Below are 20,732 nucleotides of genomic sequence, written 5' to 3' on the forward strand. Positions count from 1 at the left end.
ATTCAGTGATCTCTAGAATTTCTGTGTGAGGTTTCAAGCTGACATATTTTCTCTCTCTCTTTCCCTCTTTCTCTCCATGTCACAGAGAAACATACAAATACAATAGGAATTAATACATTAAGAATGGATACATACAGATTTGGTTTGGTAGCAATTTAGACATTGAGCCAAGTGTTATATTTTGTTTTTGTTTTTGTTTTTTTCAAGACTAACTTAAAACCAGTACAAGGATCAGTGCAGACCCAGTCTTAAGGTTTATGAAACGTAGGGCTAAAACCCCTGTTTTGAGAAATTTCTCGATTTAAATATGACATCACAATAAATATTACACTCTGTCTACTATTTTCTTATAGTTCTGATGATATACTATGAAGCAATCATTAATTTGTGTATTTTTAGTGCTGAAGACCTCAATAATATTTGTCAGTTTGTACATCTCATAACGATAAATATATTCAGAAATGACATAGTGGTTTATTCCTTAACCCAAGAAGTTAATTTCATTCCTTTCACCTTCAAAAAAATGTCATTAGTCTCTCAAGAATAGGGACCAAGTATTGTTTCACCAGCAATGCCACAGGTTTTAGTTGACTTACGTGTGTGTGTGTGTGTGTGTGTGTGTGTGTTTAAATTTAAATTTCAAAAATTGCTTGTAGATAAATTAAGATGAACAAAAATAATGACGACACCACAGTACTTTGGGTTTTCTGATAATTTCTTATATAAACTTCAGGTTATACATTCCAAATGGACCTGGAAATTTTTAAATTGTTGTGAAAGTTAAAAGATTCTTTCTTTACTGTTTTTGTTACATAATTTCATTAAGACTTTGGTGAATGATATGAATACTTAACTCAGGAAAAAACGACATATACGAGTCGACAATTTCAAATTGTGAAATTCCTTGGAGTCTTTCATTCCAATGTTATATCAGTCGACATTTATTAAACTCCTACCACATGTTAAGCGATTTTTAAGGGAATTTGAAAGGTTTGGTGCACAAGAACAATTTACATGTTCTTGGTATTAAATAAAGAATACTTTATTGAGAGATAAACATGCTTCAGCAAACAATTGTATTTAAAAGATTATAGATAGATAATAGTGTATGCTTACATAGTATTTGCTGTATGTCAGACAATTTTATAACTCCTTTTATATATTACTCATCTCTTCCTCAGGTCCTTATTAGTTAGGCACTTCTATTATTCCCATTTTATAGATGGGGAAATTGAGCCATAAAATGGGAACGAAGTTTGTCCAAGATAACACAAGTACTAGATGGCAGAACCAGAATTCAAAACCAGGCAGTGTGTTTCAAGAATCCAGGCACTTAACCATTATATTTGCTGTCTTTCATAAAAATATAACAGAAGTGTAGAGTGACATGGAAGATGAAAGAGCCGTCAATTTTGTTGGTTGTCGAGGAAAAGTCTCAGACAAACACATTAAATTTGAGTTTGGCATTGAAGAAGGAGTAGAAGAGATATATCGTACCTAGGTTAGTGTGTTTTCTTACTAAATAAAACTATGATTTACCATGCTTAATTTAATATTAATAAAGGTCTACATCTCCTGATGAAAGAATAAAATAGTAATAATTGAGGTACTCATGAACAAGAAAGCCCAAGTAGATGAAACATTTTTTTGGACCTAACAAAGCTGCAAAACCATTTTACTGAGGTTAATCTGTTATCAGAATCATGATTACCTCTTAAAAATCAGTCCATAACAGTGAATATCAACATTGTATGTCTGTGAGGTAAAATTATCCTATTAATCACATATACCTGGATTTGTAATTTTATTACTTCTCAAGCTGTTGGCAAAGGGTACTGCAAATTAAGTTATTGAAAGTCATTATAATGGGTGAAATACAAGTCAGTGGGTAAGAAACAACATAGCTCTTAAAAGGAAACATTTTGCTCATTTCTTACTTTTAAAAAATAGGATATAAAAATATTGTAGGTGGATTATGGGATGTTGTTACTGGAATGTGCCACATTCATGTAGTGCCACTATTAGTAGATGCCTGCTCTTGCTAACCCCTCACCCCATTTCTGCCCCACTATGCCCCACCCTGTGTGATTCTCTGCAAAAATGGTCAGTTCTTTGATTCGGCTTTGGGCTGCAACAGGAACTTTCACAGGCCACTACTAGAGAATCCACCCTGTGGCCATAGCAACTGCTTATTGAAAAAGTTGTTCTCCCCCACGAGACTAATGACTTCTCTGGGACAAGAACGATACCTTTCCATTTGCATAATCTCAGAATCCAACATTGTTAATAAATGTATGCCAAAAGAATTGATCAATAAAAAGGAGCAATTCAAATAGGTAAAGGCCATCACAGCTTCACTAGGAGAAGAAATTACCAGAGGGGTCCAAATTTGGAAAATAAAGCAATGAACACACAACGGGTTAGACAGAAAGGAAGTTTGGCTGATGTGTTGATCAGAGATGTGCCCCATAAAACGTACTCTAAGTAATGTTCCGATAGGACAGATACTGGTAAATTAAATAATTTATACTTTTTGTAAGCCAGATATGTATGTAACTTCAAAGCTAGCATTCTACATGGTTACACTAAGCAAAGAGTATCACTGCTAACAATTGTAGTATTAGCATCGTGCTAGAAGCAGAAATCTTTACCTACAGGTCTGTGGAAATGCTGTTGGCCTCCCCTCTTCTCTTCACCTCCCATCCTGCCATTCCTCCCTGAGGCACTATTAAATATAAGTTTCCCAAATTCTTTCTTGTGACTTTTTATGGTCTGAAAGTAAGTAATCTGATTGGTGATGAAAATTCAGAACAACATAGCGCAAATACCCTGGGAATCAGAGTTCTGCCAAGCACTTATGAACTAAGAAAAATATACTCTCTTGCACATGTGGAATGTTGGGGGGCGGGGAGGGGGGGACTCTGCAGCTCACTAGGTGTTAGAACAACAGTGCAAGAGTATCCAGTGGTGACATGCATAAAGACATGACCTCCCTGAGAGCTCCAGTGATTTAGAAATGAAATCTTAGACTGTGCTGTGAAAGTTGTAGATGCTGTTTCTTTAGGAAAGAATGGAAACTGTATAGGTTTAAGGTAAAGACAGCAAACCCACTGATAACACTGCCATGGTTAAGTGTTCCTACTGAAAACTTCTATCAACACTATGGCTCTAAAGAGTTCATTCTGGAAGCCAAGAACAGTGAAATGCCAACTAAGAACCCAACTTCTCTGAACATTCATTAAATGGATTTTATTTTTCTTGTGGGAGGGTGCTTGGAGCTAGGAGTGCCTTGGAAAAAAACAAGCCCCGCTTTAAAGAAAATCTTTTAGCAAATGACAACAAAAATAGTTCACATTTTAAAATTTATTGTGCAAAGAGAAAAACAAACAAACAAACAAACAACCACATGTCAAGTATGGCCTAAAGGGCACATGCATTCATTCTCCTCTCTGACAGCTCTAACCTCCACATTTTCCATTGGGTACAGTCAGAACTGACGTTTAAAATCATGACCGCTATGTTCTGTAAGATTCTTAACATTACACATTTGGAAAATAAAGCAATGTAAGGATAGTAAACAGTATTCCACTATGCAACCCTTTAGGATGCTAAAAGTAGAGAGATAAACTAAAATATTTTAAAGATAAAATTAAATTACGCAGAAAGAAAAGTAAAGGGCTTTTCATTCACCCTGAGCTAATCAGGAAAATCAATTAACCAAAATCCTGCATGGCCAGAATGCTCTATATACATTTGTTCTATGTTAACTTGAATTTTACTTAGATTGTTTGTAACCTGTCATTGATGATATTTACTATACAGTGTTCAAGTCTATCAATCAGCGTTGATAGAATTCACTCACTGAGGCCTCCTTTGTCTGGCATGTGTGAGGTTCATGTGGGAAACACAGCTTCTAAAATCATGATCCCACCCATGAGCAGGGCTCATTTTCATTCATTTCAGTATATGTGTAAGATTTAGAACACATAGAATTAAATTAAGAAATTAACATGTACTGTGGAGCTAGCATTAAGCATTAGAAAACCAAATCCAAATTAGATTGCCTTTAAAGGATATACCATAGGAAATCTATTGTTAATATTATGATCATATTTTAATATTTTAATTGAATTAAAATTAGTATTTTAATAAATGCACTTTTCTTCTAGCTACACCTTTCTCATTTTTATATTTCTTTTTTAGCTAATGAAAAAATGGAACCTGATCTTAGTCCTGGTTGAATATTTTGAAATGTTGAATAATTTGATAAAAATACTTTCCCATTCTTCAAAAGCATTTCTTCTTTGCCTTTTAGATTACACCTATAGGCATAAAGGTTAGATTGTCAACCCCTGCTATTGTGTTTTGTATTATTGGGAGTGGTAAATACTTCCCTGTAATCCCTTTGAAATATTCTATTTCATAAGTAATAAAGTGAAGCATATATTCCATTTCCCGGCATTAAAATGAGACTCTGCTCCCTTATTGAGGAAGTACAAGTTTGGGATTTCATTTACAAATGGATATATATGGACTGCTTTCCCCAACATCTAATAAAATTTTCAAAGACAGGATAATTTAAGTACATTGTGTCTCAAAACATTTGGGTAAAATTGTAATCCTACAAAGAATAAATACTTTTTTTTTTTTTTATGTACAGCCAATACTTACCTAATGAAGTTATATACAATACAATAGAATTTTAATGTAGGAAGAAATGTTAGTGATCATTTATTCTAGTTTCTTGTTTCAATTAAAATACTTAAAAAAAAACAAAACCTTCTAGAAAATGAAAGAACAAAAACTGCTAGCACATTTTCAGTTACTGTATCCTTTTCATGATTAAGAAAATATTATTTTACAACACACGATTATTTTAGGATAATTAAGAAATGGAAAAAAGTACAAACAGCAGTTTGTAAAGTATCTGTTATTAACTATATTACATTATAGAGTTACACATTTCCTTTCTACCTTTATTTTTCTTTACATGCATATTTTTTATTTTATAAATTGTGATTCTATAGATAATTTTGTTTTCTGGTTTTCTTCACTAAATTTAGAGTGCAAAAGTTCCAAGTCACTGAATATTTTTTTGAAAAATAATTTAATGGCTACATAATTTTATGATACTTAATATTACAAATATAATGTCAAAAAGGTTTGAATTGGAGCTTTTTATATTAATTTTAAAGCAAAAATTAGCAAGGTGTTGTAGTAAAAAATTATTATAGATCAAATGACTTTGCATCAAAACTTGTCCATTCATGATTTTAGTACATTTACATTTCAGTCTTTTCGGTGCATTTCTCAAAGCCTAATTTCTTGAATGATGCTTATAATTAGCCTTTTTATACATAGTTTAAATCCCCCTTTGGTACCTATTTTCTTCACCACAAATATACCAAATTATTATCTCCAGTTAAACATTAATAATTAATTTAATATACTCAATATGTCATATTACTAAATGAGTAGATAACTCTAGCTTTAGAAATAGGCTTTGGAGATAAATACGAATAAGACAAACCAACAAACATGTTTACTAAGATTTATCAGAATGTTGGAGTTTCCCCTGAACCATGGGTTTGGATGTGTGGCTTTGGGAGTGTATTTCAATTCAGCAAAACAGGTGATCTGGTAATAATGAGTAATATGATTAGTACAAGTGAAAATGAGAACATAAAGCACAATTTCTAAGATCTTTTAGAAATAACGCAGATGTTTGGAAGTTCAAAGCCATTCTTAAGCCTGGTGATAGTAAACAGTTTATTAATTAGATATTAAAGTATTTCTAACACTTTAAGAAATAAAGATACTTTTCCACAAATCTGTTCTGGTATTAAGAATAATGTTATGTATCTATGTTACCTCTTGGCGTATTCAGGTCAATTCCCAGTTATCTACCCAAAATGATACTACAGTCATGAAACTTACTATCCTTCCTGTTCTGAATTCTCTCTGTATAACAGTGGTCGTTTATAGAAGAACCATAGTCACCCTTAGTACCTTAGAGAAAAAGGATATTTTCAAAATCAATGAAAACCTCAAATCACTCAAAAGTATCATTTTAGCTAGCTTTTTCAATATCTTCCTGTATACCGTCCTCTAGCAGTTCAGCTAAAAATAGAAACATTGATTGATGTGTTTTATCTTTTTCACCCTCCACTGCCACCCTCTAGCAGAAATTTGAGAGAAAGGAGAAATGCCCTAGAGTCAGGTTGCTTGAGGGAAGTGGAGCAGTCAAAGACTTGAATTATCTCCACAAGCTAGATAATCAATCTCTGAAGTATTGAAAGTTGACTGTACAAGAGAAGAACAGTAGATAAACGATAAACATTATAGTTTGCTAGTTGAGGAATTTACGATATTGAAGAGAATAGATAACACTATTGGTGTTACATGTTATGAATCTTGGAACCCGTGAAGTTGTTGTTTCATAAAGTTGTTGTTGGAGATTTCAAAAATTCCCAAGTTAGAGCACCCTCAAATGAATTGTTTCAGAAGTTTAAGTTTCCACATATGAGTAGATTAAAAGCAGAGAATATTGTTTTATGTGCATACTTAAGTCCATAACTAAGTACAAAAAAAGAGTGAGGGTTGAAAACTCAGTCTGTGCACAAACCCATGAGTAAATCATCCTTCAAGCAAACATTTTGCCTGTTGGTGCTGATCAGGGCTACAGTTGAGTTCATAGTGAAATGATCCACGCTAAACATGAACAAGGCCACTTCTGGACATTGTATAACCGGCTCCAACATGGCACAGTTTATAAAAGTCTCTTTTTAGTTTCCCGAAAAACAATCTGAATTTCCTACTTTGAATCTTCATTGTTTTTGTTTTCTAGAAAGACATATTGTCAACTTCAGAGAGGGACGGAAACCAAAAAAAAAAAAAAAAGAAAGAAAGAAAGAAAGAAGGAAATACAAATTATAAAACAAATTGAAAATCAAGGAGTCTAAATGACAATATTTTCCTCTTTAGAGTAAATACATGTCCTTCAAAACTATTAAGTAGGGAAAGGGAGCACCTATTTTTTTTTTCAAAGAAGTGAAGGAAGCCAATACACATAAGCAAATTTTAAAGAGATTCTTTTTCTACATCCATTAAACAGATATTTATTGTGCCAGGAACTGGATGATCATTTGCAATCCTTGAAATATACATTGAAATAGAGCAAGAACAAAATTACCCATTTTTGTAATATAGAAGGTTACACTAGACACTGCAAAAAAAAAATGACAAAGGAAGGAATGAAGATAAATAAATACATCAGACCTCTGGTTATAGTCTTTGAGCAGATCTAATCTAATTGGAGAATTGAATATGCATGTGATAGGGTAAGCAAAGCAGATTAAGTAAATTAATAAGGAGTACTAATATATTATAATGATATGTTGGTACTCTGCTTCTTATTAGTCTCCTATTTAATCTACTCTGTTTAAGGCAGCAAAGTAGTATAGTGGAAAGAATGTTACTTTATGTTTTCCATTCGTGGATCTGTTACGAACATTTGGATTGACCAGTGGGCCAATCATTTAATAATAAGAATAATAGTTCCCATTAGTTTGGTTTCCTGGGTGCGTTACATACATCGTTTCATTCAATCCTCACATCTTCCTTATGGTGTAGCTATTCTTCTGATGATGCAACTGACCATAAATTTGTCAGGAATAGGTCTGCTTTATCCCTATTGTCCCAGAATACTTATTATTTCCCTCCCCTTTTTATCTTCAAGAGTATCTCTGTTTGGATGATATATTAAATCGTCTCCATGTGATGAGATAGTCACAATGGAACAAGTAGGAGAGGCAAATTTGATCCAAAGCTGTTGATAGCCAAAGCCCATACACATAACTCTGTATGCCCCTCTGGTTAAATAGTTCCACCTGCTCCCTTGTCTATAAATAAAATTAAGCCATTAAAGTAAATGATCTCCAGGACTTCTTCCATCTCTAAACTCTAAGAGACTAACTACAAAGAGACAAATGTGTGGGCTCATGATACTGAGATGCAAAATTTACACCAGGGTTAGCAAACAAAATTATAAAACAATGAAGGGAAGAAAAGGAGACAGAATGGAATATTTAACACATTATCTACTTAATAATAGAAATGTAGCTCTGAATGCTTAAAAAGCCAGCCTTTCCTAGCAATATGTATGGCAAACAGATAACCCTTAAAATAAATAAAGGGAAGGTGTATGTTTCCATATCTTTCTGTGTTAAGAGGATGAAACAATGTGTGATCTTGTTTCTTATATTTTCAAAATATGTTGATATTGTTTTAGGCAGTTTGCATTTACTTAAATTCTAGTTCAAACTACAGTGAGATCTTCATTCAAATTTTTTATATTGCAGAGTATGATATTGCCTACAACGATTTATTTGACTCTCCCGTGATTTTTAAGGCGCACTTCAGATTTATAATCTCCCCAGATGATTATAGTTTCCTGGAGAAAGTTGATGCCTTCCCACCAGCTTTGACTTCTCTTATTCCCCCTTTTTTTACCCTCCTCTTATTGGATTCTTGCCATCAATATTAAATTGTCTTAATCCCGATTTTTCCACCTATCGCTACGTTTGCAGTTGGCACTGGTGCTTAGGCCCCTTGAAAGGTACTTCTGTGGCAAAAGATTGAAAAAAATTGGCAATTGCTGTCAGGGTTAATGTAGAAAAAATAAATCTCTTATATTGCCAGTTTGGATTTACTTTTTATTTTTAATGGCCCCAACAGATGTTGGAGGAATCCTCTACTTCCTGCACACTTCCATTTTTACAGCTGGTACTGCTTGACTGGTTCTTGACTGTGGGGGAGCAGTTCCTGGGTGTTTACACAGTGATTTACAGACACCCTCTCACTATAGACTCTGCCCTTTTTTGCCGTTTCTTTCGGTTTTCCCCTGAAACAGACTGACATCACTGTTACCGGTCCCTCACCAGGTTTCTCAGTCTCAGTGTTTCCTAGCAGCTGATTCTTTCTTCATTGTGCAGCATTTTGAAATGTTTGCATTATTAGGTAAAATACGTAAAGCGGAGGAGATACAAATCAAAGGTGATTTTCAACTTAACAAACAGGCAGTCCATCTTTCTTCGTACCTTTTTTATCTATTCATCATTTTTTCATGGGTACTCATGACAATTTGCATTTGAGTGGTTCACTTCCTTAAGACTTTTTCTTTTCCTTTCCGTTCCTTTCTTTTCCATTCATTCATTCATTCATTCAGTCAGTCAGTCAGTCAGTCAGTCATTTATTCATTTTCTTTAATTTTCAAGATACTAGCCTCAGTACTACTAGTTTCACCAACTGTATTAGTTTCATAGAGCTGCTGTAACAAAATACCACAGATTATTGGTTTAAAAGAATGGCAACTTAATGTCTCACAGTCCTGGGGGTTTCAAGTAGGAAATCAAGACTTCACCAGGGTTAGGGGCCCCTTGAAACCTGAAGGAATCCTTCCTTGTCTCTTCTAGTTTCTGGCAGATTGATAACCATCCACATTCCTTGCCTTGAAGCTGCATAGTTTGAATCTCTGCCTTCGTTGTCACAGGACGTTTTCCCTTTGTGTCTTCCTTCACATAGTCTTCCCTCTGTATTTGTCTGTGTCCCAATTTCCACTTTTTATAAGGACACCAGTCATGATGGATTAGGACCTACCATAAAGACCTTGCTTTGACTTCATTAACCTCTGTGGATACCCTATTTCCAAATAAGATCCCATTTTAATGTTCTGGAGGTTAGGACTTCAATATATCTTCTTTAGTGGGACCTAATTTAACTAATAGTACCAACAAACAACAGAATTCTCTTCACCCTTGCTTCCAAAGGAAATGTTGACAGCTTTTAGCACTTGGGAGGATCCCACAAGGCTAAAAGTACCACTCAAGGATGCTTGCATCTTTTCTGTGACTTTTCTGCACTGTTCATTTGCTGTCTTACTTTGAGAGGTCCCATAGAAAAGGCAAAGTCAGATACAAAACACTGACCAAAAAGCCTTGGGTTAAGCTTCCATTTCTTATAATAACTTATAGGTAACTCTTTTATGTACTATGTAAATTGTGTTTGGTAAACATCCTGATGTGAGAAAATAAAAACTAAATTATCTAGCATTGAAAGAAACAAAATTATCCACTACAAGTATCAGTAGCCATGGTTTTATGTTCCTTCCCAAATGTTATTACTTAGGCATGTATCAAGGTTGCAGAGGATTCCAACAACGCTATCAACCCTCAATTTTAATGCCTTGTTCCAGTAATCAGTGAAATTATTTTAGATATGTTTGAATTATGCGAGGGAGAGAAAGAAGAAAGAACACATTTAAAATAAATAAAGCCATTTCAAACCAGAACTATAGGAATATTTGCCTAAGAAGCTGTTGAAGTTTTGTTTTGATGACAATTTATGATTGTCATTGTCACCTCTATTAACTTTTTATTTTCTTCTGGAAAATTGAAGAAAATAAAACATTTTACTCAAGCAGATATCTTGGCTCATTTAAATAACAGTAACATGGTGATGCTTTTATTTGAATGTATCTTTAATAAAAATTATGGATAGCTATCCATGAATAAAGTGTTCTTAATGTTAGTAATAAAATTTAAATGTTTTATGTCAAAAAAGAATTATATTTGCAAATCCTCTATTGCTAATAATGCAGCAATAACTCTAAATGGTTTGGTGGATCCAAACCATCTCTTAGAAGTACTTTTTAAAAGTAATTACGCCAAACATGGAAAGAATACAAATAATTTGATATATATTCTACATTGAGCCGAATCTTAGCAGTTCTCAAACAATTCTCCAGTGTGTTGATTTGATTTAAAAAATATGAAAAGTGATTCAGGAAACTGTAGGGACAAGAAATAGTTAAGCCAGTTGTTCAGACAAAACCAGTAATTATGTGTCTAAATTATTTTGCCTTCTAGTTCATTTGCGTTGACATCACACAGACCTAGTCTTATTCACATATTGTAGCTGGTACAAGACCACAAATGTATTATACAGTAACATTGGGCAAATCGGATGAACTGAGGATTCTAGGGGCGGGACTTATGAGATAGTGTCATGGAGTAAATGATGAAATCTTTACAGCAACATTAAAGAAAGGGAAAGATATAGGGGAGGGAACTGAAATTGATAGCCACCTAACTCGTCTTCTGGGGACACCCTGGAATGTTCTTGCCATCCCAATGAGACAAGAGAAAAATCATCATTAGGTTCTCTGTGGTAATTCAACCTTACAGATGAGTATGCATTCACTTGGAAATAATTTGACAGTATGTAAGAGAAAAATAGTTGAAGAATTTTATTTTGCAACTTTATTTTAAAAATTTCAGGACATTTAAACACACCGATTTTGAATTTTTTTTTTTTTCTTTTCGTTGATTTTTCATGGAGTTGATGGGGATAAAAAGATCAGCCTGGCAGCTTGCTGGCATGGAACCGGAGTGTTTAGGGTTTGTTTTGCCTTTTTGCAAGATTGGTCCACAAGAACTTTAAAAGGAGAAAAAGACGATGCAAATTAAATACGTTAGAAACGTATGTCCCATCTGTTTTGATTTCATTTTTAGAAGAAGGTTTTCATACCTTCTTTTATTTTTATATTCTATGATACCACACTATAATGTTGGCCACCTCAGAGACAAACTAAATTAGCTATCCTGACCATATGGAAAGGAAAAGCTTTACCAGCTAAGGAAACAAATTTAACTCAGGCAAAAAGGCCTATGTGTTTTAGAGTTAAAAAAAAAAAAAAAAAAAAAAAATGTTGCTAAGTACAAAGGAGGGGAATGTAACCCACCTGCATAAGTAAAATTTGAAAAAAGAGTTTAGGAATTCCAAAATAGCTGTCTCTTTTCCTGGCGTCATTCAGGAATCACCCATATTTGAAGTATACTTCTGTCGTATGCTATCATCTGGATTTATTTGTAAGTACGCTCATAATCAAAGGCGCAAAAGCCCTTGGAAGTTTATCTACCCCTTCCCTCTGTCTCCAAGAGGGAGCTGTCTAGATATACCTCCTCCCATTATGAACAAAAAAGCTTCAAAACATTTCAGAGAAGAAAATTTTTCCCCTAACGTCTATTCTTTGTAAAATTGAACAAGACATGCCTTTATAGAAAAAGAGATTTTATTTCATTCTACAAATGCCGACAGTGTAAAGCATTTGATGGAAGCCCTAGGCTACCATTTTATTTTACCTGGAGAGAAGCTTCTCATCAATTCCCCATGTAAAATTGATGGCTGCTTCAGAGATCTCCCAATCTTAGGTTTTTATACAAACCACAGTGAGGGAATAGAGCTCACAGAGGTCAAGCCTGGGTTTCAAACCACACAGAGTGCAGGAGTGTCTGCCCAATCCAGGACAACTTCAGATTGACATGTGCAGTTATCTACAGTGACTGAGAACATCAGGTTTTATGCACAACCTGCAAAGAGAAGAAAAATAGATTGGTGGAGAAGCTTAACTAAAAAACAGTCAACTGAAGTGTTTACTGTCACCGGACTGTAAGTCTCAGCATGGCCGAGTTAGGGCCACTCGACTTTTAGAACACTGAAGTTAAAGTTCACTTTATTTCATCCAAATAATAGCCAAATTTCTAAGTGAAGGCATATGTTTTGAGAATTTTTCTATAGACATTAAAATGATTTTTTTTTCTGGACACGCCTACCAGCAGGCATTTCACCCAAATGCACACTGATTACTAAAATTACCTGAATGTATTCAAGATGTGTCTCAATATTTCTTCTGTACTAAAGGAGGTGGAATTACAGTAATAGTTCCCGTTCTTAAATCATGGGACGATCAGTGTAACCATTATCTAGCCTACAAGATAACTTCCCAGCTCTCAGACACCATCCTACCTAGTAGAATAGCTTTGAAATGCACATCGTTTTCTTAAATTAAAGCCATGAATTTGTACCAGATGAAATGGACTAATCAAGCAAAAGACATGTTGGTTTAGAAAATATGAAGTCTTTAGTTACATATTGATCAGGCTTTTCTTTTAGTTTCCCAAGTAATGCTTACTGAGATACCAGAGGAAGCCAGAACCATAAGCACTAGCCAAAGGACCACCTTGGACCCAGTAGCCGCTTTTGACGGTAGTGTTAACGCTCTGAACTAAGTAAATAAATACCTCCTCCCCATTGTTTCTTGAGACTTCTTAAGGTTCATATTCAACTCTAATCATGTTCTATTTTATGGCCGAGCATAAAACACAAATGGTTTCCTTAAAGCATACATGATGTAATTCACATTATCGATGAGGAGAGGAAATGCAGATAAATTCCACTTGAAGTGTATTACAACCTGAAACCACTCAACCACCAACACAAAGTTGATAGATCATCTGAATATTGTCAGGTGAGATATTATTAAGTAGACAGAAAAATGGCCATGGGTTTTTCCAAGGAGGTAGGTTATTAAAGGTCTAAAATAGATATGACTGAATGTGCTATGTATTTTCCTTCTGATATAGTAAAATAAGTTACATATCAAAAGAGTTTTTTTGTTTCTGTTTTTTTTTAACTTAGAGCTTGTTTTGCAGTTAAGAAATGGACTTTTTGCAAAGCTTATTGAAAAAAAAGAGAAAGCACAACTTTTCTTGGATTAAAAGGAGGCAAAGAAAGCAATGCCTACTAAAGACCCATGTTCAAGTACTCTCATAAATAAATAGTAAGACTTGTCTTCTGGTAACATTGAAAGTAAAATATGTGGAAGGAATGGACTGGGACCAGTCCTTTGTAATATTTATTTTTATCATGTGTCAAAAAAAGTCCATCATCAAAAAAAAAAAAAAAAATCTGGAATGACATGTTGTGCAGGCATTCATCTTTGTTTAAAATGGCCAAGTCAGCTTATAATTTTCCATAGAGGGTATTTGTTTCAGAGCATGAACATAACTCCAAAACCTCACTATTTTGCCATATAACATAATATTTATGTGGAAATATTATAGTTATGAAACATTAATCAATAGGAAAAAACAAGATATAAAAGGGTTAAGTTAGGAATTCAATATTTTTGTAATAGTGGAGTTTCATCAATTTAAAGGAAATTTTTAGGCTTGTGCAAAAGTAATTGCAGTTTTTGCAAATATTTTTAACCTTTTAAACAATGACTTTTGCACCAACCTAATAGGAACATCGATGAATGTTGAGTGAATGTAATTTTTACCTAAATGTTCTTAATACCCACTAATAGGCGGCAACAATTTTGAACAATTAAATTGAATGTAAGAGTCCCAACTCAGGAATCTGTATCTTTCACATTTGTCAGTAGGTCTTATCTTTGATGAGTGAATATTTAGCAAGGATAATGATCAGATGGCAATAATATTAATATAGATATTAATTACTGAGTACCCACTATAGGCCAGGTTCTGTTCTATCCTCTTTACATTTATTAACCCATAGACTTCATAAAATAAGTTAACATTTTATTATTATTGACATTTTACAGATGAAATGACTGGCACATGAAACTTGCTTAAGCTCACGTACCTAGTAATTAGTAATTTTATCAAGTGTAAACCAGGACTGTGCTAGGCCACGGGATAAAAATAGAATAGAATGCAGTATTGAATTTTTCCAGAATAGGAAAAGAACGACCCTACTAATCATTATCATGAAAAGTAGGAAACGATGTTGAGTTCTTAACTGCCCCTCCATTCCCTTGCCTCACTCACCCTTATCATGGATGTGGAATGCACACACACACACACACACACCAATAAACAGATATTGAAAAGATCTCTGAAGCATCCTCGCTTAAATACTTCAAAGATTAGCTAATACTTTCCCTATTCTTTCCAAATGTACTAACTGATATCAACACTACGTTAAATACTCACAACTAATATTTTGCTTTCTGGTATGCTTGTACTATTTTGTGTCTAACTGTTGGGTAGAGTGCTATGAAGAAACCAATTCATTTTTTCCCCAAAACTATTTTTATCATTTTTATGTATAGAAATATATAACTTAATTCAACATTACATGAACTGATGACATAAGAATTTTCAAAGAAAGGAAGCTATTGTTTGTATGAAAACCAAAGGTGAATACTTTGGAAAGACTTGATGCAAGAATTGCTAAAAGAAATTGTTCCAAATTAGATATGGGCAAGAAAGCTGTAAAAAGTTGAAGTTTAAAAATTCAGAAGTATTCTGCACTTAGTTTACTTTGCATATGTCACTGAACTTGTACTCAACTTTCTAAGACACAAAAAAATGGGAATTCTACAGTAGGTAGGTTTTGAAAGAGAGAGAACATGAAACCCCAAACTTGCACCATCATACAAAGAAAAGCTTTCATCCTGTACAGAATATGTATTTTGTTTTAAATTTAATTAGTAAGTATGTGTTATATATGGATGATTCTATAATAATTCCTCACTTGACTTTTTAAATTACTCAGTAGGTATTGGTCCTAATTGCTTCACAGAAAAAAAATATTATGGTTAAGTCTGAATTCTATAATTACTCTATTTGTAATTTTGTTTTATGTTCATTGTAGAGTAAAAAAAAAATCAGATTTTTCACAAAGGACTGCATCATTTGGAGTAGTTTTTTAAAGGTTTAATTTGATTATGTTATAATGAAGTAAAGACATCTGTGTGAATACTTTTAAACCTCTAATTCATTTTATGAGATGTGAAATGGAGAATATTTTTTCTTTACTTTTTAAATTTTTTTTATTTCGTGAACTAGTAGTTTAGAGGCTTCAGGCTAGGTAGTCCTTTAAAAGCATTTAAGTAGACTAAGAAATTTTCCCACATACCTCACTAATTTCAATTTTTGAAAGGAACATCTTGAAAAATACATATTCCTGCTTCTTTTTGACTAAAGCATTACTCGTTTTTGCAAAATTGCATTCAGTATATGTTTTAGAAACAGAAAAAAAAAGGCATGATTATGTATCTGGTGCATTTACTAATAAGCTGAGGGCTGCACCAGATGGGCAGGTGAAAATGTGATTATGAAGTGTGTGGAGATGGCTCCATCTCTATAATACATGCCTCTCCAGGTTACTTGGGCGTCTGTTATGTTCATGAATTCACTTTATGATTATCCTTAGAGGTACTTAAAGAGGCAATCTTATAACACAAAAGGTCTCTAGAAGAGGAAACAGTTCCCTGCTTTAACGCAATCACAATAAATAGCTCTCCTTGTTTCATAACAATGAAATAAATAGAAAGATACCAGCATTTTTTCCTGGCAGGTTTAGAAGTTTGATGCTAAAATATTGGATTGTACATGTGAGCAAGGCCAAAGTGAGTTTGCTATTTAGTATGTAGATGCAAATTAAGTTATAGGTTATACTTTGCTGCATCATTCATTTGGGAATAACACATGGGGCAGAAAAAGCCAAACCCCATCCAGGTGGTTGAACTCCCCACGTATTCATTTGGGCTAAAACTTTCAAATGTCAGGTGCCTGGAGAGCTCATTTAATGAAAGGGTTATCTCTGCCAACCAGTCAGTAGTTGATATTTTTCCTCCAGAAGTTGTGAAATATTATTTATGTATGTAGAGGCAGGGGCTTCCTGCCGTTGTTGTTTACTTGTGGGTTTGGGCAAGTTTCCTCCTTCCAGAAAGCAAGTTTTCCATAAAAGCAACTTTGCAACAGCCTCACTCCTTTTGTTTGGTACCCCAGGCAAAAAGCTTTCCATGGCATTGAAATCATTTTCATTTAAAAGCAGGGAGCTCAGATGAACCAGTTCTTTATTGAAAATACAAAAAAAAAAAAAAAAAAGAGAGAGAGAGAGAGAGAGAGAAAAGAAAAAAAAAGAGGCAGTAAGGTATCCTTGGTTAACTTTTTAGTTATTTAAAAGTAGCTTGTTGAAGATTGAATATTTCTATGTTTCACTAGAGCCTTTAAATATAAAAGAGATATGAGACTATATCTGACACCATCAGGCATATTATATTAAAATTTATGAACAACTTCATCAAAAACCACTTTCCTTCTCCTGCATAGAGACAGATTTGTTCTGACATAAACGTTACATGGCTGGTTGCAGCCTCAGATTAATGCGAAGACCCTGGCGATTCCTTTTAGACGTTATTTTATGAAATAATACCTGTCAGCTGCTGCCTGATCCTAGAAAAGGGGGCAGGTTTTCCAGGTCATCTTGCCATCTGTCAGCTAAAGCTCATCTGTCCCTCCACATTACCACCTGATCTGTGCTAACAGGCCTCACAGGGAGGCCTGCTTCATTGGCCCAGTGGGAACCCGGGAAAGAGACTGTGTGAGGACATCACCTGTGATGCTGAGATTTAATTATCGCTGAAGTGATGAAGATGTGCACGCAGATTGAAATGCTTTTGAATAAATTCATGGAGCAGGATATGCTCTGCCCCTCCGCTTCTCCCTCCCTTCGCTTCTTCCCGCTTTACCCCCAGCCCTCAGCCTAGTGTGCTCACTAGTTATAACAAAAGCTTTCAGATTCATCCTTAGATATCCGCATGTATGCTCTTGGAAAACACACATGCTCACTCACACACAGGCACACACACCAAACACAACTAAGTATATCTGCTAAAATATCTGCCTCAAGTGAAAGAACAAACCATGTCAATGGGAGAAAAATTTCCTCAGCTTTCTACAGCAAACCTGATTATTTTCTGCCAAAGTTTCTTGTTATCAAATTTTAAAGCCGTATTGATTGTTGCTGGCTTGAAAATCAGATTTCATTGTGGGGCCAGCTTTTTACCTACGGTTTTACTCAGTCTGTGGTAACACCAGCACAGAGTTACCTGGGGTCTCCTGTGGAGAGTTAATGCCAGGGTTCACAGTGGAGGTGGAAGTGTGGTAGAACACAAAAGGTAAAGAAGGGCATAGAAAGCCCTGGAAACCTCTGGGACTGTTGGCTCCCTCACGCTCTCTGAATCAATACCCTGCACAAAAGTTATTACAGGTCCAGGCCTTTTTGCCTTCCAAGCTGCTTAGGCAGTATGTGGCATTAATTCCCTTCTGTACAAAACTGTGGTTTGATAATCACCTGGCTGAGGAAAGGATATAGGGCTAGAACAGCAGATTTCCTCACAGATTACAGAATAAAACCTAGTTTCTTGGGATAAATCAGGATAATTAACTGTAGTGAAATATGTTATCCTTGTTGATTCATGCCCATGTGATACCTTTGTTAGATGCCACCACAGAGAAACATTTATGCCATTATGTGAGGCAAGATCTGATTTCTACTCTGTTCTAAAACATGCTATGCTGCACAATACAAGGTTTTATTTCCTTGGTTTTGGGGAACCTGCTCCTTCAGTCTGTAGGCCAATTATTAAGCCAGCACTTAACTCAATTGATTCCTAATTACAAAGTTACAAAAGAAAATGATACACTACAGCTAGCTAGTCCCCTTTTCTGCCACCCTGTGAGCTCAATGGCAGGGTCCTGAGCCACTGTTGACCACATGGCTGTCAGAGGTTACAGAATTTGTTTTCCACCACCACTTTCAGTTTCCCTGAGAAGGAAGATTTGGAACAGTCAAAGAAGACCCAAGGGTTTTTCCAGCACAACAGTAAACTGAAATTGTATATTTTCTTTTTCTTTTCTAAGGGAAATCATGAGCAAACAGTGCCTTAATTCACATTTCAGAAATAATTACTAAAGATTCAAGACATTTATCATGTTGTCATTGGAACCTGGGAAAGGTTATTCTTGTGGTACTTCAGGTCACAAACAAGAACATGTTATTAGAAACTAACACACAGGCTATCCAAGAGATTCCTGGGGGAAAAATAGAGGTCCGTTGGCTTCAAAAAAAAAAGGAAAAAGAAAAAGGTGACAGGAATGAATTAGGTAACAGGGGCCCACAGAAACTTATCAGGCTTTGAGAGGTTAATTTCCAAAGTAACTCCTATCCATTACATTATGTAGCTCTTGTGAAAACTTGCAGGGAAAGTGCCATTTGTCACTATTATATATTTTTTCCAAATACTTGCTACTTTTATTTTCTGAGATGGTATGGATTTTTAGGAAGCTGCCATTCTCTAATAATTCCAAAGAAAATTTAAATAAATAAATAAATAATCTAAATATAAAAATTTTAAATAGAGATATTCTCCTGCCAGGTCTTTTATCCGTAGGTCCACATCTTCAACGTTTTATTATTATTATTATTTAAAATTACATATACTGAAATGGTAATTTCTGGGAGAATTATTATATATTACATATTTTGTCAATGTGTTATTGATAGGTTTAAACTATTATACATTGTATTGAGTGTTACATCCAGCCTGTATTATGTGAACATTCATATAGAAATGCAAGTTTAAGTAATGAGTACATTCTCACCCTTTAGTTCACAGTAACACTTACACATACACTCTACTTACAGAAGACAAATTAGATTTATTTTGGATAGTCTTAGATGAGGGTGGTTGTTTCAGCAGCTTGAGGTAATTCTATGAAATCATCAAAGGAAGTAGAGATGGATGAGATTTTTAAAGAAACAAAAATAGAAAATTAGTGAGCATGCTGAGAGTTTTTTGTTGTTTTGGCTTTTGGGGGTTATAGAAACAAGTCCGTATAGCATACATGGGTTCTTGATATGATTTTTGACCTTTGGGTGACTGGTCTAGTTTTCTTTTTTTTTTATTAAATTTATTGGGGTGACAATTGTTAGTAAAATTACATAGATTTCAGGTGTACAATTCTGTATTACATCATCTATAAATCCCATTGTGTGTTCATCACCCAGAGTCAGTTCTCCTTCCATCATCACCATATATTCGATCTCCCTTACCCTCATCTCCCACCCCCCACCCCCCTAGTTTTCAATAAAAGTCACTATCTTTTGAGAATTTGTTCAGTAATCAGTGAAAAAATATCATATTCTTAAGCTAACTCATTGTAGATGCATATCCTAAGATAGAAATCTTGACAGATAAATGTTCTTAAAAGCTCATAGTCAAGCTTAAAAATATCAGGAATGTGTTAAATATATATGTATATTGAAGATGAATAAGAAAAAAATGGATTTTTTTTCCAGACACAGATTTTTTTCTCTCTCTTTTACAAAATGAATTACAACATTTATATATTTACTTCTAAAGATTACCTCTAAAGAGATGATTTAATATATGTTTCATTCTAAAGGTCTCTGTTCCTGTTTTCAGTTTTGGCTCATGAAATTAACAGAAAAAAAGTTGGACCTAGACAGCCCAAAAGATCTAGACAGCCAAAGGTAGCCTCCTTTCTGTTTTACCTAGATTAAAGGATTTAGATATTACAATCCAGGAACTGACATTTTCAACATTGCGTCATATACATTAAGAGTTAAGATTTACATCACCAATAGTGATTTATCCACTAGGCAGCCATCATTATTAACATTACTAAGAAGAATGCAACCTATCCATAATTTATCTTTTGAGAAAATTCTCCAGATAATTTATAAGAAATCTTATTACGTAATTAGTACTTATGAAATACCATGTGAAATTTTGGTGAAAGCCATTAAGAGAGCTATCTTGCACAGAATTGTGTTCCCAGTTGGAATGTAATTGAAATAGAAAGAAAAACTACAGATTGCTATTACTGTAAAGCCAGGAAGAGTAATCCACCAAATACGCCCATGGAGCAATTTACTTTGAAGTAACCTTTGTCGGCATGGGCAGTCTTATGTGCCAGAGGGTGAGGCCCACCAAGATCATGTCCAACCTGCTTCTATGGTTTAGGACACAGCAAAAATTAACAAGTGTTTTTTGA

General features: G+C 34.4%; 1 protein-coding gene across 1 annotated transcript in view; it reads left to right on the forward strand.

The window, feature by feature from the left end:
* ARHGAP15 (Rho GTPase activating protein 15) overlaps positions 1–20,732 on the forward strand; it is a 620,344-nt gene that overhangs the window by 246,288 nt on the left and 353,324 nt on the right. The window lies entirely within an intron of this gene.

This window comes from Rhinolophus sinicus, chromosome 17 (assembly GCF_057876585.1).
Source record: "Rhinolophus sinicus isolate RSI-liver-muscle chromosome 17, RSI-T2T, whole genome shotgun sequence".
NCBI lineage: Eukaryota > Metazoa > Chordata > Mammalia > Chiroptera > Rhinolophidae > Rhinolophus > Rhinolophus sinicus.